Here is a 23,792-nt window from a genome sequence, read left to right as displayed (position 1 = left end):
CAAAAAAAAAATTGTGTTTTTTGTTGGCTATTTTCATATTTTTTTATCGCCATCGCCACCGACGGCCTCTCGTACTCCTGTCTTATTTTTGGGATAGGTACTTTTTTTTAAGTTTGTAATATAGTACTTTTATTTCCGCGCTCTTCTTTCATTCATCTTATGCTCTTTCGTACATTTCTTTTCTACATTTCTTTCCCTTTTCTTTTATTCGATCCTTCCATTCCTCACCTTGTTCTTAAATATTACATTTCTCTAATTTTTATTATTATTTTTACACATTTTTTCTATTTATATTTTACCTTTTGTTTCTATTTATTACTTTTATATTACTCTTACAAAATTAAACGAATTTTGGTCTTTACTCTTCGTCAATGATTAGCATCCTCGCAGATGTGTCCGTGCCTAACCGGCATCCGGATTCGACTCGGAACTATTTTCATATTAAGGTGCCTTTGGAACTCTCGAAGCTTTGTGGATGGCCTTATAGGGAAGCTCAATCTGATTCTAGATTGATGACGTCATTGATTAATATCTTAAGGTTAACTATTTTTGTTATATAAATAAATGAATTATGTGTAAACAACAGTTTGTATCACTACAGTTGGTCATAACAGATTATTTTGATATTCTGTTTCACGAGTCGTCAAGCGGCAGTTTTTCATTTCGCCTGTGGCTTTATTTCGCCGTATCATTGCTATCAAATCGGGTTAAACTGTTCCACTTGCCGGCACAAAGTGACCCCGTTCTTTTGCACCCAAGTGATGTTTTATAAACAGTACACTCGTGGACTTTGGTTGTGTTGATTCAGTAACTGAATATAAAAAAATTGCGTTATTGTGAATCTCATATCTGTTTGTATTTGATATATATTACTTTTATTTTACAACACGTATCTTTAAAGTGAAACGAACAGAATCCCGATTTACCGTACATGTATAGAAATAAAAATGTTCAAAGCGAAATTGTATTTTCGGTAAATATTTTTGTGCAACAAACTTTTCATTCAAATGTCTAAATAAATATATTAGTGCCGTATACAATTCTCCTATGGTGGAACTTACAACCACCAATAAAAGTTGGCACAGACTTTATATATTTCATGATCGGACCACGTCATTCAGAAAAAAACAAACTTATATAGTTCTTTTTAATCTTTCATAGTTCCATTCCTGTTTATTATTAGCAGTATTTTTGATTTTATTTTGAGTAAATTAAGTTAGTTCTCGTTTTTCTGGTATTTTCAATGAGGATTATATTTTGGTGCATTTAATTGAAATGAAGATACAGCATCTTCATTTCTCTGCTTATCTGAAATTAATGTAATGATAAGTTTTAATATTAAAGTTATTTTAGAATGTGTTTGTATTTACATTGTTGGCGTGGCTTATAAAAGAGTTTTTTTTTTTTAATTATTTTGCTAATTTAAATTTGTAATATTAACCAATAATTTCTTATTTAATTGTTCAAACCAACTTGAGGTTGACTTTATGAATTTCTTTCATTAATTTTCAATTTTTGAGCACCTTGTATAGATTCTTAATGAAAAAAATACATATTCTAGTGCGGTATGCATTCGCAATGTCGATAAATAAATCGTTAGGCGCCAGCCCTTGTTTGTTCGTAGCATCAATCTTAAAAATTCATATTTTCCACTTGACCGATTGTATGTCACCTGTTCCCGTATTGGAAAAGCATCAATATTATTTATATATACCACAGAAATTAAGAGCAATAATATAGTGTATTTAAAACCATTAAAATATATTTTAAAATTTCAATCTAATTATTCATAGCTGTACGTAACAAAATTATTTTAGTTTCCCTTTTTATACATAGATGGCGTAGATATTAACTAAGTTGCGCTAGTTTTTTTTCTTCACGTTTTATTTGACCAAACAATCATTTTGTCGCCAGTTAAGTCCAATTATAGCAATTTATTTAGTCGAGGTACCACCTATCAGGTAAATTAGAATCGGAATGCGTTGTGTCGGTCTAAATTGAGATCTTTTCTCGGGAGGCTTTTTGTTCAGTCACAGAGAATCTGTCCAATCCGTTGTAAATCTTACATTAAGACTAGAAATAAAGGTTCTGTGGGAGCTCCTCGACCGTGGTTATATAAATGATGATTCAGACTAAAGGTTCTCAGCTAAAACTGAATGCCAATAAGGTTAATTGTCACCGAACTGCTCAACATTCCCAAAACTTACAGTGCGAATGTCGGATCTATCACGTTGTTATAAGACGGGTCAGGTGCAGTGTTAGGTCCTGACTGAGCAGTATAGAAAACTTATTGATACCTCCTTACAATGTATCACCTTCACTAAACAGAATCATCTTTCCACCTAACCAAATTTTAAATGAACCTTCCAATACTGATTTGAAAGCTCATTCCAGAACTCATGCTGAAACTCTTGATATTTCTAAATACTACAAATTGTTAGTGAAAGATTTCGCTTCTATACCTCGTGGTGCTACCTCAACCGGATACAACTTCTGTGTCCCGCTTGTGGTGCGGCGAGGAAAAACATAGACTTATTTGTTATGCGCAGAACGTTAGTAATAATAATTTAGACGAAAATCCTTATTTTTTAAACTTAGCGGCAAAAGAAAGCATTTCAGTCTAATAAGAGCGATGGGATTCATATGACCTAGTATCGCTACAATGCCTGGTTTAGGACAAGATTCATAACGTCCCGTACTGCAGCTAATTGAAAATATAGCAAAATCAGCGCCGCTGGAAACGTCTTAAGGTAACAGAAAGTTTTATTAGTACTTTACAGTTTTGTGTTTTCGAAACTAATATAAAATAAGTCCAATCTTGAAGACGTTACCATATCAATATAGATTTTTTAATATATTTAATACGTATTTATTATAAGTGTCTAATCAGTATAAGTAAATGCGCATGAATATGCACTATTATTATTATATATTTATTCTTTAAGTAACGGAGAAAAATTCTTATAAATAGAAACTATTTTACTTCGCGAATATTTATAACTGTCGTCGTCTTATCCGGTCTACATTTCTAACAATGTTAACTAGACGAAATCATATTCCGTTTGAATTCGTTCTGCATTTAGATTTACCCGACTCCGTTCTTTTGTGGACTACCTCACAGATAACGAGATCCCTATTTATATTATTTAGATATTCTTTTGTGTTATAAAATATTATATATCGATGAAACATCGATATTATTTTTATTTGTTCTTAAATCGGATCTTGGTTACGGTTTGTTAATTGTTATAGTTGATTGGAATTTTTTTTTATTTATTTTATTTTATTGTAGACCAACATCTTTAATAATTACATAAAGCAACAGTGTAGTTAAAACAAATATAAATATTATAACTGTTAAATTGTATTGTTGCTTATGAAAAAAAGTCACGATGACTGCCACCGCCCCAACTCGGCAGGAACCGATCCGTGAGAATGATCGGGGGGGGGGAGGAGGTTAGGTTAGGATTTAAAATTAATTAATGCTAACTGAAATTAGTAATAATTTATTTATTTATTTATTTATTAATAGCCGTTGGGGCTGAAAGGTTCTCAAGTGGCGACCACGGACCAGTAGAGGCAGCGTGGATTGGCTCTTCTCTTGGTGGACCGACGTCATAGCTATATATCACACTCTGTGTTTGGCACTAATTGGTGTAAAATTACTCCTGAAAATGCCCCGTGGAGGGGTGAAACACGTGTTGAGTGATTTAGCGGTGGTAGTTGTGGAATTCGCATTGTTTGCCGTATGCGCATTTATCTGCGGGCTGGCGGGCGGTGCACTTTATTGCACGACTAGGGCTGCATGTGCGGAGGTAGCTATATATTTATCCTTTTCTTACATAGATATATTTATAAGGTTGCGGCAACTCGCTGGTTGCGGGCAGTCCAGGACTGGTATTGATTTTTGGGGGACCCCTATGCCTCCCAGTGGGCGTCCATCAGCTGAAAAAAAGAAGAACTAAATCTATCGATGTCTTAACTAATATAAATTATAATTATACTCTCTCGTTACTGTCACCTGTGGCCGACTTGGAGTCTGGCAGTATTGGTGTCCTCGAGATACTAAGATAAAAACCTTACCTGCTTTAGTTGAACCTTGCAGTAGTCTAGTCACATCGTCATATTTAACTTCGTATCAATGAAATAAATTGTAAAACCACGATAATTGTTATCTTAAAGCTTATGCAATAATAATAATACGAAAGAATAAGTAAATATATACAATACAAGTATTAATTTAAAGGAAATTAGACTTTATTGCTTATGGAATTAAGACTATAATTTTAAAGTCTTGTAAATATGTTCGTGTTGTATTAAAGGCATTTCTTACAGTGCACTGGCGGCTAGGAAGGCAATTCCAATTTCCGGAAATGCAGCTGTTTCCGATCCATTACTTCTGGGCCGCTTGTAATTTGGTTAATCATGTGTCTTGGCTATGCGCTGCCGACTCTGATGTACGTCTCTCTGTTTCTCTTTGTTTTCTTATATATTTATATATTTGTTTACTATAACTATAAATAAATAATTTTTTACACTTTTACTAAGATTTCTAGATAATTTTCATATTTAAATTTTCGATAAACTGCCTCAGTTCTTAAAAATTACTGATTATCATTATTAAATCGTGCCCAAATATGACATGAATGCTTCAATTTGTAATAACTACTTTAAAATACTGATAATCAATATGTGTAATGTCTTTTTCATGACAGTCGTACCATGTAAACCTTTTAGAGCTTACAAGGTGCGTTATCGACAGCATTTAGTTTATTATATGTATTATCATCATCTACATTTCAGAGTTTGGATGTTCTCTGCTGGATTTAAGCCTTCACTTAAAGATCTTAAAGGATTCACTTTAGGATCTTAAAGATTTCTAATATGGCTGGTAAGAAGTGGTCTGCATCCAGATGTTCAACTTCGCCGCGCTTACCGTTCCGTGGTCTCTGCTCCAGGATTTTAGTACCCTAGCGGCCATGTGACTTGCCTGTTGACATTTCAACCGTCGACGATAATAATGCTATATATACGAAAGGCCATTGATGAAATTACTTGGCATCTACATCACTAAAGATATATCTCAGTTCGTACTGAGATATATCTTTAGTGACGTAGTGACGTCTCTTCGTCGTGAAGAGGACAAAAAAGAGTAGATAATCATTCTACAACGTAATTGTATTGACATTATTACGTCATTTTAAAGAAATAAAAATGAATCACGCGTGACATATTGGTATATGTACGTAAAAGTTTCTATCACTTTCATACAAAACGTAGTGACGCAAAGTGCAGCACAACAATACGAACAGCAATGTCGAGTAGAGTTCTATATGCAGAATGCATATTTCATAGAGCAACGTTTAATATATCGCGAGTATATTTCATTTAGTTCAGCAGTAAATGTTGTTCATATTTTGTAATAATCACGCTTGGATGCATTCTAAAATGATTGATACCAGATCGGTAATTTCTCCGAAGGAAATTGAATTCTATTTCTTTACAGGTTTGGTTCATTTTTCCGTACACTCGCTGCACATAACAGGAGATGCATATTCTGCAAAGATTACTCCGTAAGGCGAACTTCTTACGGAGTGCGCTACAAGCTTCGAGCGATCTTTCGCAATATAGTTTTTTGTGTATTTTTAAAGTGATTTTCATTTTATTGGGTAAAATATAGTTTGAAATTGTAGAGGATATTGACTCTAAATTCCTGAGAAAGTAAGTAATTAAGCTATGAATTGGATCCTTAAGTTTCTGGAATGAAGACTACGGTCCAGCTATCGCAGGGTAGTAGAATGCTGTATGCAGGCAGCTTCTTACCGGTATTATTGGAAATCAATCGGAGAGGATCACCTTCGTTATCAAAAACCTTTTCCCATTTAGTATACAAATTTTTAATGCCGTAATAATCAATCAGTTTTTCAGTAAAATATGTCAACAGAAACGACATTACTTTGTGGTCCGCCTAATATAAATAAAATTAAAATTGGGCTAAAGAGAAAAATAGATGAACTTTATTATGAATAACGTACTCAAATTAACATACATTGATAGCCGCTAGGACGTTAAGATTCTAGTGTGGTGTCCACGAATAAGCGTAACCAAGGACGTAAGAAAATTTAAACATTTCTTAGGCTGGAAGTGGTTTATGCTCGGCATCTTCCGAAGACTTCAACAGCAAAACCTTGTTGAAGTCTTTGGAAGACGCTGTGTCGCTGTGACCTTAAGATTCTCAAGTGGAGACCACGGGTCAGCAAGTGGAACGGAGGCCGGCAACCATATCATGACAAGTGACAGACGACTTTATTATAGTCGAAGAAATACATTAGATTAGATTAGACCTGTATCTATCAGTGTACGTTATAGTACTGAAACGATGATAATAACAAACCTCCGTTCACATCAGGGGTGTGAAACTATAAAAAAAATTACTTATGCCGTTTTTATGTTCCACTTTCATTTGGGATAGCAACTTCTTTATCGGTTTAATTAGTTTTTCATTTTGTTAATTTTATTTAATTTATATTTTCATTTTCCATACTTCACATGATTGATTTGTTAATCTTATTTTATTCTTAACAGTATTTGTTATTCTTAACATTCTTTACATTCCTTTCAGGAATCGCATTTCATTACTCACCATTATTCCCAAGGTATCACAGTTTTCTTAGAACATTTTTATACAGTATCACAGACTTTCACACTATTTAACAATTTATCTAATTAGTACATCGTAATACATATTATATATGTGTTAAATTATTGTTCACATCTATTATCTAATACTATATTTTTTATTTTGTAAGAATATTTATTAGCCGAGGCTGCTTTCAAAATTGGGACGCACGTGGGCCACGTGTTTAACTACCCCTGGTTTATATCTATGTTATATCTTGTTATCGGTGTTATAACGAAGCTTTTATCTATTACGTTAATTACTAAGAAGGTTCGTGGGGTAAAATTTTTAAGTAAAATCGCAACGACGCCTTCAGTTTTCGTTAAGCGGACAGTTTCATTTGTATAGCTCCCTAATTGCTTCATTAACTTTTGTTTAGGAGTTTCGGCAAACGAATCTTCGTCGGCGAGCATCGTTGTTAATTGCTATTATATTTTGAACTTTAATTTCAAGCGCATAACCTTTAAAATAGAGCGGCGCGCTTTGATACATTACCTAGTTTCATAGAATTAAGAGGTAAATTTTTAATCTAAATACCTTATTAATTTTGTGGCATAGTATCAAAATATGTGAGTGAATATTCATTAATTCTAATTTATATTGTAGATTACCGGTAACAAGCTCTAATTAGTAGTTATTTAAGATAAAACAACTAGCACTAAACATTTACAGAGACTGATTTTTTTTCTTGACGAATAGATAAACCATCCCGATATAGTTTATTTGTATCTATGATCATTTAATAACCTTTTATATTTTAGGCGGTATAATGTACTTACTTTGTAATCTTTATAATGAATAATGAAAGTTTTTCTTGGAACGGATTGTTACTGCTACCAAATGTCAGGCAGATTACTTGGGTTTGAAGTCGCAGGGCACAAAGGGCACATAGACATAGCAAAGCTCGAGGGCTGCCAGTAGAGCCTCGGTTCGGGCCGCAGTATACTACTATTTTAACGAGCTCTTAAATCACCTAGGTGGACACCCCAAGTAAGGACTAGTTTTAAGGGCCCCCACCAGGGTTCCTCGGCTTGAGTTGTCACATTAAGTAGTCCATTATACCCTCTAAGTATTACCGCATACCTGTGGCACATGTGGTAGTACTCTTCGATGGATCATTTGTAGCTCGCGATAAATGCAACCAAATTCAGTTTTTTTTTTAATTTATGCAATTATATTTTTGAAGAAATTCTGTAATTTCGTATGTGTTTCTAAACTTCTTTGACATTACTCTCGTCGTTTCCAGACACCGAAGGCAAGGCTTATGCCTTCGCCAAAGATATCTATGGGGAAATATACTAGCCACGCTTGATAGCCAGGCTAGCGTTCGCAGTGTGGTATTTTTACTCTGAAATTTTTTTTTGAGCGGTGACAATCCGATGTAATAAAGACTGTATCCTGGGAGTCGAACCCGTGATCTACGATCCCTTCTCAGTCCTTAATGCCTGTGATATTAATAGCATGACATCTAAAAGCAAATGTGATTATATGACTGTATTATATTCCTATATGTCACTATATCTCTTATGCGTCTCATTACTGCGTCGTAAAGTGTATGTAATATTAACGCACACCCGTCTACAAACAATATATAGGTGATAGATTCCCCGCGGTTCGTATTACAAGCGCATGCAGATCTTGCCGAACCTGTTCTAATTAATACAAAGCGTAATTGATGTGTTCACGCAGCGGATCCAACTTAGCTAATGAATACAATGATTGACGCCGTGCATTCCTTGTAGCGCGTATTGCGTCGCCCGTGTACTGAATTGCCATGTTACGGGAATGTACACTTGCTTGCAGCGAAAACGGGATTATTATTTATTTATTTTTCTAATTCATTCATGTCAGCCGATAGAGGACTACTACAAGTCATTGACCTTCTTCAAAGATCGCAACAACGACCGGTCTTGTGTGTGTTATCGGTCTGTCCAGTAAAAAGTCTATCTATGCTGCATTTACCGGGATGTGGTCGACCCTCGAGAACCTTCCACGGCTACATGAGCGATGTATCCCACTTTCTGTCACATCAAAGCGAAAATTTCATTGAACTACGCCCTTTTCTTTGGTTCTAATTTTATTTTAACAATTTACTGTTAATCGTAGTCTGTTAGAAATATCTGAAACCTTGATTTACTTTGCTAGGTAAGAAATGTTGATGTGTTAACATTGTACAATTAGGTATGCATAAATATATCAACAAACGAACACACAAACTGGGACTACAATTATAGTAACTTATTGTACAACATTGCTTCTTGCTTGGTATGTCATCTCTATAAACTTTCTAAGTAATATTTCAGGAGGCCAAGAGAGGCTGATAATCAGTAGTGTGTAACTACAATATTATTTAAATAAAGATAAAATTGTTTCAGCCCAAAATATCAGAAAATACATTCAGAAATTAAATGTGTCTTAAAATTGCTATTTTATATTATATTAAACTTACCATTACGTAAAGGTCTTGCTAATTTAATGTTTTATGCTGTAGAAATAAATAATTTTAGTATGCTAAATAGCAGTGTTACATTTAGCAATTTAAAAAAAGTGCTATAATTGGACACGTCAATAGATTGCTCAACCGAATTTATAATTCATATTTCAACTTGTTATATACTCGTATTTCGTAAACGGCAGCAAACTTCTCGACTGCCAGCCCAATAGTTCCCAATTTGTTTTTAATTTAACAACTTTCCATGGGAACACGGTCAAGCGCTCTTATTCGGAACTACCAAAATATACCATTTCTTTTTGAATGTTAAGGATGTTTGCAATAAAGATTACACTTTATATTATGTTAGCTTAATATGATAGAGTAACAACTCGTTCACTTTATAAAGCTTTAGGTCAATGCTCACCTGTCTGTTTTTGGTAACTAATACCGGCCGAAACGATCTTAGAGCTCGTCGGCCTCCCAGAACGATGAAACAGTAGCATGTAGCGATCTGAGCCCAAGTTCCTCCGGGAGCTCACGAGCATTGCTGCCTTGAAAGAAGCGCCTGCCACCTCGAACCCCTGAAATCTTCAAATACCATTTGGATAGCAGTAAGAGTACAGTTCAAAAATAAATAGTATTTTTAATATTAATGTAATCTACGAGCAGTAGTAGCCCAATGGCAGGAAACTAAGACTTGCAACCGTAGGTAGCGTGATCGATTCTCGGAATACAATCTTATATTATATTAAATATATGTTAATGTATGAAGTGTGATATATTTATATTTTGTGCTTTAATTATTTACGAATGTCACTTCTCACAAATAAGTTTCTAGAGGATTTCACAGGTTTCCAGAGGTATCTATGAGCTGGAACTACTAATACATTTTAACAATTTTATCAAAAAAAAAAAACCGTTTAGTTTTCTTTTGTGCCTAATGAACAGAAAAAACCTCCAATGATATTATTTTAATAATATGTTTAATTATAATTAATAATTTAATATATTATAAAAGTTTATAATGTTTCATTAATAGGTCAATCTATAGATTGTATGTATCCCTTTAAGATCTCATACATTAATTACAAAAAATAAATATTTGTTTAGATCAAACAAAATGTAATGCGCGCTACATTTTTGCTGTCACCTAGTGTACAATCAACGCAATTTGTCGAGATTAGTGTCATCTACCTGTCAATAGTTGCGCTGCACCTGTAAGTTATGATGTGACTGCATAAGTATTGAACGGTTTTAGACGGTACGATTTATCGTATGCACATCGTGATATAAAAATCCAATGACGTAATTTTTAAAAGTTTTGAGCGTCCGTTATTTTTAAAGCAACAAATTTTTATACTTTTTTTAATAAGGTCTGCGTATGCTTTGGAACATTTATAAAAGATCACTTGCGTACATTATAATAAGAATTCTAGACGAGCTCAGTTTGAAACTAGAATCACGTTGAGCTTCTTTATGTTAACTTGTACTTAAATTATAACTTTAACTTAAAGGGTCTCAGATGCGCCCAGATATAAGAAGAGCCAACAACGAACTTTTTTAGTGATCACTTTTACAGACAACCATCATACAGCAGTAAGAGAATTTTTTTTCATTGTTTTCAGCTTTGTTATCACGTGAAAAATCTATAAAATTAATAGACTTTTTAAACCAATTTTTATTTTATTACCGTTTTTTATTTTCTCTTTGAAAATTTAGAGGCATCAGAAGGGTTTTATAGACAAAATCGTATACGGTTGTCTCAAAAGAGATTTCTAACTAACCTTTATGTATTTTGACAATTTTGTTATATTTATGCTTTTCCTTATGTACATAGATGGAGCTCTTAGAAATAATCAAGAACATAATAATAATAAAAATAGAAAAAGCGTTTTTGATATTCGGGTTAATATATTAAAATTACTTATTGTTTACAATAAAATAAAATCAGAGAAATCATTTTTTACAAATAGGTTTAAAAGCTTTAAATTAATTTTTTTTTACTTATAAATGACCTCTTTATGAACTCACTTAAGGATTTTACATTTACAAGCAATTATTCTGTATATGTGGTCTATGCATTTTCATAATTTTTACTTAACTAAACTTTTTTTTAAATTCTAAAAAGTAGTGTAAGTGTAGTGTAAATACATAAAGCATTGGTTCGTGTAGGATTACATAAAATCAATTATTTCAATAAACAAGCATTTAAAGTTATTAATGTAACGTGTAAACTTTGTATCGCTATAAGTTATAACAAATGGGGATCGGTGTTCTGTGTGGTCATGTCCAAAAATGGAACAATAAATCTTACCATTTTTGGATTCAATCCCTCGGCATCGTTTGTTAAACAAAACTGACCGAAGAAAAGCAAGCAACGTAGTATTTGTAAATACTTCGAGCTGCGTATTAAATAAACATTTTGAGTACATTCGTTAACAAATATACAAATCGGGAAACATTTAGTGAGGATATTCAAAAATTTATTATTAAAACGTGATAAACAATCACTGATTCAGGAGTTTGTATCGGTATTTGAACATTTGGTTCGATGATTGACGGTGATCGACGTCCAAACAGTGTGTTTAATTGTTACCAAACGATAGCAACTTTTAAAAACAACCGAAGAACCCACAACGACAGAGCTTAAAATGTTATTTAAAATTAGAATACGTTTCGGTTATTCACCGGCATATATATTAATTTATTTACTCTTTACTATATACTGTTTATTTATTGTACTTCATCTTTTGCTTTATCATATTAGGACATAAAAGGACGGTCTTATTGTAAACGGGGATGTCTCCTAGACAAACATTAGATGGACTTGATTAATAAGGAAAAGCAGAGCAAGCGATCACACATTTTTGTCATTTCAACCCATATACGTCCACTGCAAGGTACAGGCTTCCCACAAGGGTATCTACACCACTATCGGTAGATATACCATCATCGTCATGCTTGGCAGGCGGGTTAGCGATTGTAGTGTGGTATTATGGAACGCAGAGGACGGTACTGCCTATCCCCTGAGAACTTGTTTTGTGAGCATTTTCAATCCCGTATAATTAATTCACGAAGTGTATATTATATAAAACTAGCTGATCCCGCAAACGTTGTTTGGCAAAAAAAAAATTTAAGTTTTTAATTAACAAATAAAAAATAAGGGTTGATCGTAGAGGGGTGAAAATTTAGGGTTGTATGTATTTTGGTATGCTGTATCATAATAAAATAAAAACCAAAAAATTTGTTTTAAATAAAAATAAAAATTTAGGGGTGGACCACCCTTATCACTTAGGAGCATGGAAAATAGATAGTAGCCGATTCTCATACCTAATGAATATGCATATAAAATTTGGTAAAAATCGGTCAAGCCGTTTCAGAGGAGTTCAAGTTCGAACACCGTGACACAAGAATTTTATATATTAGATTATATCCGCGGAATCGAGCCTGTGACCTGCGATTGCAAGCCAGAGTCATATACCATTGGCCTACCACTTATACGCTATATACCATATTTTAGATTACTTATAATAAATCAACATGATTATTATTACAGTCGAGGTAGATTTTCAAATACATCGATTGGAAGCGGTTTACATGCATCGTTTTCCGATTATCTTAAAAATATCATCTGTCCGCCTTATGGGTTGCTGCTCTTACGTTGCGCTTGCTGGTCCGTGGTCTTCACTCCAGAACTTTATGGACTCGGCGGCCATCACTGCTGGGTGCTATGTGGCCTGTCTATTACTACTTCAGCGTGCCATACGGTTGAGCTATATCACTTTAATTCGTCAATGGATCTCCTCATTTTTTATTATATCTCTATTATATCTCACTACAGTTATATAGACTTGGTTAATAAAGAAAAAATGACCCGGAGAGGTCATCGAGTAACAGAAGGCGTTCGAAGTAAATGTACATATATATTACAGATTACTTATATGCCATCGCTTTATACAATTACGATACCTAAATTACACAATTCACGTACAATTAACCTTACATGATCTTGTTAACGAACTACATGACGACGCTTAGCGGGAGCTTCTGAACCAACTGGGGCATTAGCACGCCCACTCTGATAAGATTGTGCAAATACGAAGATCTTGTTCGTAAACAATTAAATGTTTATTATTTCTAGCTTTTTATTAATAATTAGTGTGCCTTTTATTTATTTTTATCAATTTATTAATGTTTAATTGTAGGTAGCCCAGCATTGAACGACTGAGACTTGCGATTGTAGGCTGCATATATATATATATATATAACTTATACTTTGTGCATCAATTATGTACAATTGCCACTACTCGCACACAAGTTTCGAGAATATCCCCTACTGTTATACCATATTGATCATAGTATATATTTATATACAGATATATAGCCAAAAGCCTGCCAAGCGTAGTGATTATGATATACCCTTCCCTAGATATCTTGAGAGAGGATTATGCCTTGCAGTGGGCGTCTATAAGCTGAAATAGGTCAGATCTGTGTACAACTATAGCAGTAAAACATTTTAAAATTTTTGCAGTATTATTCGTATATTGCTATGGTGTATACAAGTCATGGCAGTTATGTTAGCATATATCTAAACGTTAATAAATGAATAATAAAGGAAAACAATATCAAATGACTCTTAAAGTAATAATAAAATAAGACTCTTATAATCTATGGTGTATCAAATAGAGATAGGATTATATAATGTCGTTACAGTGACTAGAAAAAAGTTATCACAGGTCAAACATAGACTGTCTGAGTAGACATTGATAGAATAAAACTCAACACTTGAACATAAAACAACGACGAGACTACATCGCTAATGACAAATAATTTAATACGAGAGTGGAAGAGCGTCGAGAAAACGGCAAAGGTGCAGTTTAATTAGTTACTCTACACAGGTGGGGTACGACCTGCTCTGCCATAGTGTTTCTTAAAATAAGGCTGATTGCACACCTAAAATATCACATAAACATAATTAATATTTTAATCTTAGTAAGGTTTCTAATTTCGGTTATAAAGCAAATCAGATTTATTTGGTAAACATACATAAAAATGTATATAAGACATATGTCCTCAAAAATGAGGAACTGTCTGAACAGAATCGGAGCAAATACTTTTTGAGCAATAGAATGTATGTCATACGTATTCATATTAGTAATCCATATATGTTAGATGAAGTGTATATTTAGTTTATTATCCTTTTTAAAACACTATAACAATGTCAAATGTGATGGTTTAAACGTTTGAAATGTCAGGGAGATAGACGGAGTTGGAAGATCACGCTTTGAAAATTAAAATAAAATACTATACATTTAATCGTTTTCTTTACTAACTATTCCACATATTTGTGTATGTAAATCCTTAATTGTCTTTGACACTTGAGTAATAATTTTACGATTTCTTTTATTAAAAGAAAAATTATAAAACTGCGCTACTACACTTTGAACTTCGCAAATTAGAAAAAATGCTGCTAATTTAAAATGTTTTTTAAAATTTTCAATTGTGTAGTTGGAAACGTAGTTACAAGTCAACTAATATGAGTTATAAAATTGGATTTCACCGTTTGTTTTATAGAACTAGTTACAGCGTTAGCGATAGCGTTCAGTGACGATCTGAATTTACTGCCACTAGGCTACTTATTTACATTACCCTTGTATTATAGCATGAAACAAATAGAAGACAATTAAACGAATACGTTTGTTATAATGTGTGGTATTTATTTTCGATAGATGTCGTTAATATTTTTTAAATAAATTTTTGTAAGTCTTATTTAATTTTACATAATTTTATGCAGTTATTTGTTTCATTAAATATTAATAATAAAAACTTGTATATTCCAGGAATATAATAAATGGAAGAAAAATTTAATTTACAAATGTTTTATATTGCTGAATTGCAGGTGATATGTTTGTGTTTACATATAAAACTGTAAATATACAAAAGAAAATCTGCTGTTATAATAATTCAAGTCCCTGACAGTTGTGAGTTGAGGAAAAAAAATCAGATTTAAGCAAAAATTCGCGAGGAATGCGTGTGCCACGGCTTAAAGTAGCTCCTTTTGCCCGGGGGACCATAAATCTGCGAGGAACGCGGACCGTGCGGTAATTATGAACCAGTATGTCCTCACAGAGGAAATGAGTATACTGCTCGTTGTCTACAATGTGGTGTTGATGACACGTGAAATTGTTCCGCGAAGTTATTTACGTGAATATACTTTTAAGATGTTAATATTTTTTGTTCCTTTAAAGAGAAGAATCACCTCATGCCCTGGAGGAGCAATGACGGACTTGCATAGACAAAATTCTCGATTTTTCTCATCATAACAAGATTACGTGACCATGGGAACGCATCTTCTAATCCTCTAAAACTATACGATATTACTGCAAGAAAACAAATTCCTTTTTGTTACATAGGATTAGTTATAGGTGAAAAGATTTTAAAGGGTAAATATAGGATTCATTTACCGTCAATTATTGTTTAGTACATTCGTTCAAATGTTTAGAGAGAGAAGTACTTAAAGAGAGAAATTATACAAAACGTAATGAATACATAGTGTTTATTATCAATCCTTGCCGACTCTATAATACCAGAAGTAATTGCCCTGTTGCATTCAAATAAAAAAAAAAATGTTGCATGTTTCAAATTTGATCACATTAAATACCGGCTCCTTTATGTCTCTCATCTCCATCCAAAGGTTGTCTGGTAGAGATCGCCTCGAACGATAAGACCGCCTATTATACAATATGAATTGTTTCTTTTTTTCTTCTTATTGTTCGTGGTGTACAAAAAAATGTTTATAAATAAATATAGTGTATAAATTTATAGAATCACACTAGCCAGACAACTAGAATCGTCTTGGTTTCACCGTGGGTGAATAAGTCACGCCTACTACGACAAGAAGGAAACCAGGGAGACGTTGTTTATCTTATGGCATCATTGTCCCGACTTATCTATAAATAATATCCAATTTTCCTTCTCCATTCCTCAATGCGGAAAATAACGATTTACACTGAAGTCCCGAGCAAACGAACGAAATTCAATGCTAACAGAACAAGATCCGTAATTTTATACAAAATCCCCATCCAATATACAAACGGAGTCCTAATCAAAATCGGGACTTACATAAACAATCCAATAACCAAGATAGAGAAGTCATAATCCTAAATAACGATCGCTCCTAATCTCACCCGGTATCTATTTCAGCATGGCCTCCACTGAAGAGCGCCCCGTTTGAAACCAACATCAATTTGGAGAAATGCCTCGATTTAAATTTCAAATTTGTTCACATTCAAATCCGGAGACGAATAAACGGGAGATCTTATTAGGTTAGGGGCACAGTGAGCGCGTGGTTTTAATAATTTTCTTTTATCTGAAAAGTTTGATTTGCTGAGAGCAAAGATGCTGTCCTGCGATTCTCTTTAAACAGGCTAGCTAAACGATTAAACTCTATTTTGCTATATTCATCACTTAACTATAACCACTTACTTTCTTCTGTCAGGATCGATCTGTTTTGCCTGACTATCAGATCTCTGGCCTGAAATTCGGATTACTAAGAAGTTAGAGAATCTTTGTTAGATTTAAATTTTGCTTCCCTTTTTCTTTAAATATTTATATTCAATGCTCTACTGAGGTCTACCATCTAAGACCATTCCTTCCATTCAAAGCCAGAATTTTATTGAAATTGCTATATAAGCTTTAAACATCGAATAAACTTAGCTTTCATAGTTGGTATGGAACCGTACCTTTTCGGTACACTGGTGGAGTTTTTTCACATTAGTTTCATTATCACCGCTATCATAAATTAAGCTATACTTTGTGATTTTAAGTCCGCTAAAAAATCTTCGTAATGGTCCAAGACTCCCAAAAGACTTCCTGAGGTTATTATTAAGAATTAAGTGAATTAGATTAGGTGCTCTCAGCATCCTGCAATTCTTTTTCATGGTATCTTTAACTTCCAATGATACATACAGTGGATTGTTTACGATGTTATGATGTTGTTTATGAAAATTAAAAAAGGTAAATATTAAATTTGAACTCATTGTGCCACTGACGTATACGTCTCGAAGACTTGTTACGTTTTTCTCGATAAGTACGCGGGGCTGCAGAAATATGTGCCATTAATTATTTTAATATTGAAGTAAGCAGGAGAATTCAAATTAATTGTTTTCGATTTGTGTACTTCACAATATATAATTGAACGCATTATAAATTTTGGAATCTCTATTATTTTGTAAAGTTTGAGTGAGCGACAATTTCATTTTTTTATTTTTGTGTATTTTATTCTAAAATCTTATCATATATTGCGATTTGCAATACATATATATACAAAAATAAACTGGGTCCCTTCCATATAATCAGCTTTTTTTCTGCAGTACTTAGCTGGGAAAGAGTTGTTATATATATATATATATATATAATTATATAAATAATTATATATATTTTTGTTTGTTTTTTTTTGTTTTTGCAATATTCAATAATCGTTAAATTTCATTAAGATTTTTTTTGTATGATCCCACATACATATCATTACCCTGTTCAGTGTGTGTAGTGCTTTAGTCAGTGTAAGTGCAACATAAACTGTCCTTTCCTAAAGGTAAGTGTACGAATTTACTTTATTCATGTAAAAAAAAGAAAATCCACCATGAGGTTCCCACCGTTTAAAAGGAAATGTAAAGCAAAATAATATATGCATGCATTCTGTCTTCACGTACCAAACACCCGGTCCGTTATGCAGCGGAATCTATTTAATATTCTGAATTATTTAGAATTTCGTGCTCGATTAAACAGAACGTCTTGGAGTTTCGAATTGTTTCTGTTCTGAATCGGACCAAATTGTGTGTCATAGTTAGAATTACATGTGTCAACACACACATAGTTGTTTTTTTGTTCCTGTTGAATCTTTCGGATGTCTGAGATGTTTTGCCTCTGGTGGGATGACGGGTTATGTGTGATTCCTATCCACAATAAACTTCTCGGTGTTCGCCCTTTGTGTTACGTGAAGGCTTCAACCCAAATTTTAACCTAGTCCAAAGGTAACGTTTATAGTATAGGGTCAGCATTCTCCCGATGGCTATCACGAAGCGCACTCCTGTGCTATCAATACTAGCAAACACTAGTCTGGGTTTAGATCAGAACTAAGTCTCTTTAACCCCGCGATGAATCGTGGTCACACTTTCGGAAAAAAACCGACGAGTTTATAATTTTGTTCTGCCAAAAGCTCTTTGCTCTCAGTTAGAACACTCAAGACTTGGGAAACAACGCCTTGAATCAATTCTACAGACGTAAATAGCGTTGGACACAATTTCGTGATAGCAGCATCAAAGTGCACGTAGTTTTAAATATCTTCGTATTTTCTAGTCACTTCATTGCTTGGTAGAAGAAAGATGATAGTCTTTTTTGATATACTAACTCCTAAAAATGTAAATTGATTTTCAGTATTTATAAGGACATAAGGTATTTTTAAAACCGTAAGTAACACTTAATATCCGTACAGGTATCCTAGGAAGCCGTAGAAGCCTAGCTAAACTTAATCACAAAATAATTTGCTGTTACACCCCTTTTCGAAGATTAAGACGTAAGTGGGTATTAAGGATTAAGTTACGGCTAAGTATATTTTTAAAAGGGATTAATTCTTGTTAACTTTTGCGGGTCTTCTCTACGGGCCGAAGCGGTTCTAAAAGTAGAGTAAAAGTATAACCGGGAGTTAAGCAAGGGCAAAGTTTATTTATTTTTGTATAATTCCAATAATTTTTTTTTAAAATTTTGTAACAGACATACATAATAGGATAGGACATGTCTTCAGAATTATCGAATTACAAAATAAAATTTAGAAAAACCGATGTTATACAGATGACTGATGATCGCTTTACGTATGCTTATTTATCTATCTACTTGTTTTCAAATTCAAACTTAATGATAATGCAACTAATGATTAGATTCTCTTGTTGCCCTTACCGGTGGTCAACTTAGATTAACTTGGATGGATTGATATGCCGCCAGATAGCGGGTGCGTTAGTAACACACGATGTTTTAAGTTATATGATTTTCTATCAAATAGAGTTCCCCTTCTATTTTCATACATCACGTAAAGAAGTGATCACTATAAATCATTTAAGTGGTTAATAAAAGGATCGCCAGGATTATTATTATTAAGTATGAAAGAACGATTAAATGAAGAGAGACTAGGAGATAAAACTTAGAATTGTCTCGTTCACACATCAACAAAGCAATGGATTCGATTAAATCTTCTAAACTAAACACCGAAAAAATTTCAGCGCTGAATTGTATTATTTCATGAAAGCATCTCTGAGCCAACTGTAAATTCGCACTTGCACGGGGTCTCTTTGCAATTTTTTCCACCATTAGCCCGACAAGGACTCGCACGAGTCGCTCGACGTCGGCTAGATATTTCTCGCCGTAAAATATTTTGCGCCAGAGCTCCGACCGAGCGACTATATTTTCATTTTATTCATATTTAAAGTGACTATCAGCGTCGTCTTTGCAGAATTTCTCATGAATGTTCGAGATGGTGTTGTACCGACGTATGTATTCTTATTTATTTATATTAAGGCTTTATAAACAGTGTAAGAAAACATGTACGTAACATGATCACAAAATAAATAAAATGACAGTCAAATATCTTTAGCACACTTAAAGTAATTTATGGTTTTTAAAAGTCATTACTGTTTTATTTATCTTCACCATTATTTTTACTGACGATATTAACTGGGCCGTGTGATCACCCCGTGGATGGACATTCAACGTTGTGCCTGCCGGTCTGTGGTATCGATTGACTATTCCTCGTTGTGGAAGCTAATGCCAGACCATGTTTGACAGTCGCCACTGCCAACACATTTAAACATAGACTTTGTCTCAAGGTACAGACGAATATTGGATATATATGTGAAAGAATACTCGATAATAAGCTGTCGGATTCTAAATATTTAATTGTGTTCAACTTACTAAATATTAAAGCAGGTGTTGGAAAAAATATGAAATCTTTTTTATATGTGTATTATTTACATAGATAAATATTATATTAACTAACAACCCCTAACACTATGGTTTATTTATAGTGAGACGTTAATCATGAGAACTACGATATATTACCTTTTGTCTTATTTACCTAAAAACAATGTTTACTACCGAACGTATTTCTTTCAAATTTTTAAAATCATTTTCTATTTTATCTGTAGAAATTTAGGATAAAAAATGTGAAAACATTTCAAGTAAACGAGCGTATTAAGTTACCCAAAAAATCGAATAATTGTCGGTAGACCGAAAACTAATTTAAATAGTAGCGCGGAGCGCGGTTGTTTCTTAACAAAAGACTTTTGCCGACAAACTAAACTGCGAACAAAATGGTAAAGAGATTTCGAACAAAGAACGTTCAGCGCTTCGCAATTTAACATTGATAGAATTAGGTTAATCCAGTCTCTTTGTAAAGCTTTTGCGTAGGCAAAATGAGCGGTGATGTGCTAAATAGACGCTAATGGCTCTTTATATTGGCGAACTGATTTTTGTAATTTATTTAATTACCGAGATAAAGGATATGGGCCGCAGACTTGCCTTGCTTGACAGGCTGAGGTCAGTGTACATGGCTCACTTGTAATATTGTGTACCACCCTTTTACTATTTACTTCATGTTACAATTTTGTTTGTTCACTATTCTTAACTTTCATCCAGTTTTTTTGTACATTCTATAGCATACAAAATGTTTGCTTGTAATTAGACGTTTACTGGTCCAGTGTGTATGTTTCTATTGTTGTGTAATAGGAATAACTAGACTCTCTAGAAGTAGACCACCATCTATTACATGTTAAATGTCGACGCTGTCAGCCTTGTGGGGATGTTACAGCTTTGTCAGTCTCTATTTCTGCCCGTACTCGTGCGCTAATTGAATATTATGTTGCGTGTCTTCGGGACTCGGCTACTCTGATTCTTCATCTTTCTTGTTGTTGCTAGGGGGAACAGTTTTCCGTAATTCTATAATTTTTCTTTCTGGTAGCCCTCTTCTATGGTCCTGTATAGTCCGTGTGCAAACTCATATTGTTCGTCTCCCTACTTCTAGAAGACAGCACTTGACTCCTTTCAAGATCGCTGCGTGTCGGGTAGTGGTAAAGCGTGGCGTGGTCGATGGTTTGTTTTAATATGGTAAACTTTTTGGGCGCGGCAATAACTAGTTTATTAGGGTGGCGTTCGGCGTCTACGAAGTATCTTCTTGATGCATTTCTGATAAATTACCATGTCGGGAGGTTCAAACCGCTATGAATATAAATATTTCTTTGGAATCTACTAGAGGTGTAAATGTTCACGGACAAATAACTTATCCAGGATTGATTACTGGGCTAACATGAAGTATAATTTTGTCTCCAATACTATGCAATATCGAAGTTTATTTTGTTATAGCTCCATTTTTGCGGCTTCCCGTTTCTCCTATCATGGCTTGTAGGACAGGAATGTTACAATCGGTAATTATTTTTTTTTACATTTTCCTTACATTCTTTACAATTTCTTCGCTACTACCTTATTTATCTTTTACCTCATCATACTTCCTTTCCAAATATATCCTCTTCCGTGTATAGCCTTCCTTCCGTCATCATTCCTATATCAGTTTGTTTTAAATGTTTTTTTATTTATGTTTCTAATATTTGGTTAGCACCTATAACATAAAACAACGTTTTGATAATATTTTTTTTATTTTTTAGGTTTCTTGTTTGCTTATGTAATATATTATAGTTTAATTTTCCCTTAGGGCCTTATTCGAAGTATTCGTTTATACCTGATTCTTAGGCGTATGATATTTCGTACCACCTTCCCGCAAAACTTTAGCAATTTTTGGCAAAGTTCTGTATATTATGGAATGGTTGTATCATTTAAAATCAATTGACAACGTGAATTTTTATATCTGTTACATAATAAATATTTAAACAGGCTAGGTTAAGGAAATCCACATATGTTTTTAGTCATTACATTTAGAGACTACAGGGAGACTACTCATGTAATGATGACGATGATGAAGACCGGTTAGACGCAGCCGTCTGTCCTCTATATACGCAGAAATCATATGCCGCTCTTGACAGTTTGTTTTTTCCGCTTCAGAATCTAAAGGACTCAACTGCTACCTGTTCTGCGCGCTTTATGGCCTGCCTACAGCCATTTCATGTTGGCTTTAATTAAAATAGCTGAATTAAAAAGCTCTGTTCTCTTATCACGTCTATTTCTTCTTAATCTTTGACCACAAGACCAAGGAAGAAGTTGTTTCGCACCTTCGCGGAACAGTTCGGAGTTAAAAACACACATTTGCAACTTTGCACGCGGCCCCTTTGTTCGGAGCGCCGCTGATGTAAAGCTTCGTAAACGGCAAGCTTCTGCTGGGCAACTGATTAAGCTTTGTACTGCTTTTGTGATAATGTTAAACTTGAATGACATTTCTTTATGTTTTTTTAATGATCTTAAATGTAGATAACATCGAGTTTTGTTTAGTAAAGTATTTATCGCAATATATATGTAAGTATTTATATTGTCTATATGTAAAAGAATATTAATAAATATAAGAATACTTTTAAAAATTTGGCACACAAGGTTAGCACTATAAATAAATATAAGCTTGTTATATTTTTATCTAGCCTTCAGAAAATCAATAAAACTTTTGTAGGCAACTGTGTACGATATTAAAATACACTTTCATCTAATACCTCTGAGTTATCATGTGATAAATTAAAAAGTTTATTAAAAAAAACTTTAAAAACTCCTATTACAGTGTGTAAGTTTTTTAAAGTGATAATAAGGTATGAGACTGAATTCCTGTACCAATATTTTAAGGTTATTATTGAAGTGACTATAAAAAATTTCGGCCTGAATTTTTGTGCTTGACCCTTGCAGCTTTAAGTTAAAGGTTACCATTATATAATTGCTCCGTCTAATTCTGGCCTGTATAAATTACCACTGTACAGGCATTATTTTCATAATTCACTTAATCTGGTCATAAATACTGTGATAATAATAAAAAAACATTACTTTTTAATTTAGAATCTGCCATTTTAAAATGATTGTTTATAGCCCTTTTTATTTTTGCGCCAATGTATTAAGTATTTTGTGATATTAAAATGGAGTGGGGTGATAAAGATGATCAAATCGCTGCTATTGAATTACTATTGAATAAAGTAGGTGTTGAGGTAAAGATTATTATAGAAACCCTCCACACGCTTGGTATTAGTAATTTTTTTGTGTACCGATGTTATTGATAGGTACAACGAAACCTCGTCTGTCTGTGACAGAAAAAGATCTAGCCGCTCACGTAGTGTTCGTACGAAAAAGGCTTTAAAAGCAGTAAAAGAAATAATTCGAAAATGTCCTGTCTGAATGCAAAAGGTTTTATCTCGGGAGATGCATCTAGTAGCATCTAGAACCATGTCGCGTATTTTAAAAGATGGCCTAAGATTTGGAGCCTATAAGAGACGCACTGGTAATTTCTTAACTGAAATTTAACAAACAATAGGGTTGTAAAATCAAAAGAACTACGCATTACGCTATGGTAGGTCACAGAAAAATTTTGATTACGGATGAGAACATTTTTGCGATTTAGCATTTTTTTAATTAAACAAATTCAAATTTTGCATTTTTGCAATATACAAACAAAATGACAGTATTTGAAAGCTCTAATAAAGTTTCCAATTA

This window comes from Battus philenor, unplaced genomic scaffold, assembly GCF_028537555.1.
Source record: "Battus philenor isolate CCGP_79_NKW_IND1 unplaced genomic scaffold, ilBatPhil1.0.hap1 SCAF_25, whole genome shotgun sequence".
Lineage (NCBI taxonomy): Eukaryota > Metazoa > Arthropoda > Insecta > Lepidoptera > Papilionidae > Battus > Battus philenor.
The sequence above is the reverse complement of the archived record's forward strand: the minus strand, read 5'-3'. Positions refer to the sequence as shown.